The following is a 2,567-nucleotide window of genomic DNA, read 5'->3' on the forward strand; positions in this document are numbered from 1 at the left end:
TGAGCTACTTGGATCTAAGCAACAGTGATTTTGGAGGAATACAGATTCCTAGCTTCTTAGGTTCTCTTAAAAGTTTAAGATATCTTAACCTCTCAGACTCAAAGTTCACTGGAATAATTCCACATCAATTGGGAAATCTCTCTAGTCTACGCTCTCTAGGACTTCGGAGTAAAAGGTACTACGTACTGGATGAAGGTTGAGAATCTCCAATGGCTTTCTAGTCTTTTTCGATCAACAATGGCTCTCTAGTCTTCCGATCGGCTATAATACTAATATAAAAATGACATCCATAAAGCCGATCGGCTATACTCTTTTAAATTCCAGAGAATAGTGTAAAACCTTTATAGTATAGCCGCGCGGCTATACTATTTTTAATTAAAAACAAAAACCGAGTATAGCCGACCGGATACACTAGTTATTTATTTCCACGTCGTATAGCCGCACGGCTATACTCTAAAAAAAAATGTAGAGCCGGTCGGCTATACTATTTATATTAAAAACAAGGACCGGCCTGTCGCCTAGCGCCCATTTCGCCACGTGTCAAAAATAGTATGCTATACAAACCGTCGTATAGCCGAGTATATGCATTTTTAAAAAAACCATGAGTAGAGCTGTGCGGCTATACTGTTTATATTAAGAAAAGGACCGGCCTGTCGCTTAGCGCCCATTTTACCACGTGTCAACAATAGTATAGCCGGCCGGCTATACGGTTTTTGTTTTTGTTTTTTTTATTAAAAAAAGCCGATCCTGATGCTTAAGATTTTTCTGTTGACATGGGTTTTGCTAACGATGAAGTCAAGTGTATGATTCATTCCAATTTAGTCTATATTGCTTGTAGATATGTGAGAAAGTCTTTTGGGATGATCATCTTAAAGGTCGATTTGAGTGGTTACCTTTAGAAAGTTGTCTGACATTTTATTGCCTTCACAGAAACAGGGATGGGTACGAAATAAGGTACAAGAAAAGACGAAACATTTCGTCAAAAGGAGAGAGGTAAGTGAAAAAAATGTTCTTGGAAATATATGGTTTAAGTTAGCAGATTTAGCAACATTCATTTTGCTTTTGGATGCAAGGTGGAATCTAACAATGAGAATCAGACTCTGCCAAGCAAAGGAAAATGTGAACTTACTTTGGAAGGAGCAGGTTCCCAAGAACACTCGGATAAGATTGCAATGCTTGTGGATGATGAAGAGCTGGAGCTGAGAGAATTGCAAGGAAGGCCAAATGCACTGAGGTGCTATGATCATTTTACTACTAATGGTTGGAGATCATGCCTGTTCACTTTGCGAAGGTTGGTTTGAAGGAAGAACGGAACAAATTTTCTTGAAAATGTTGTTATCATACTCTATTGTTTTAATCATTAAGTTGATACCAGCCAAGCACAGCATTCCACTTGAATTAGTGATGGACTTTGTTTTTGTTTTGTAGATTTTTGAATTGAACCTTTCCAGTGGAATAGAGGAACTAGAGTCTTTAATTGGTTCAACTGTTTCAAGTGTACTACATTATTTGAAAAGATTTCATCATCCACATATCGTGTGCATATTAATTCTTCTGAAAAGGAAGTGGAGGAATCCCAATAAGATATCGAAGACTCTGGAGCAGTTGATGATGATCTCGGTGACTCTGGGTGCAATTCAGGAAATTCTAAAATTAAAAAACAAGACTTATATGAACCATGGAAAAAGTAAAGATAACATGGTGACAGTATACACCGAAATTGATGAGAACCATCCAGGAGAAGTATGGTTGTTAGGACTGATGGAAGGGGAATATTCAAATTTAAGCATTGAAGAAAAGTTGAGCGCAACAGTGGCTCTAATTGACCTTCTTCACGCACGTTCTAGTTTCAGAATGGAGGTAACATATAGAATCTTTGCATGACATTGAAACCTTTTCTTTGTTTTTATTTTTCCCCTTACTATGAGGTTGCCCTATTAAATAGAACGTGTTCAATCCTCTGTAAGATAATATCATCTGAATGGTGCAAATTGCATTATATATAAAATACTTTGACAATTGTTTAAATATTCAATAAGATTCAAGTAGCCGTAATTATTATGGTGGTTTATAAGTTTAATATTGGTTCGTATTATTGTTTTCCTTAAAATTGGATCTACCTTTTGGGTTGCACATATGTGACTTGACTGAAGTCCTGACAGGTTCATTACGGCTACCTTCTTTGGCTTCTCCAAACAAAAACAAAAAAACAGAAACTGATAGCTTCTTGTTGTCTTGGCTATTGTCATGGATCATGTATTTCGCTACTGAGTTCTTAAATGTGCTTCAATTGTAACTATAGTTTTCAACAGCATTTAAACATGCACGGTGTATATTTAAGTAATTTTCAGCAGATTAAACCTGTCTCTCTTTTTCTTCTTATTCCTTTATAGGATCCTATAAATGCTATTGCTGAAGGCATTCCTAGCAGCCTTCATTCTGGTTCAGGGGCGAAAATTAAGGGGTTATCAACTAAGAGGGCATGCCCAGGCCAACCTGGGTTCATGCAGGATACGAGTGGTGCAAAAGAATATTATACATTAAAGTTTCACCCTGTAGATTCTTCA

This window comes from Prunus mume, linkage group LG2 (assembly GCF_029339155.1).
Source record: "Prunus mume cultivar Tortuosa linkage group LG2, ASM2933915v1, whole genome shotgun sequence".
Lineage (NCBI taxonomy): Eukaryota > Viridiplantae > Streptophyta > Magnoliopsida > Rosales > Rosaceae > Prunus > Prunus mume.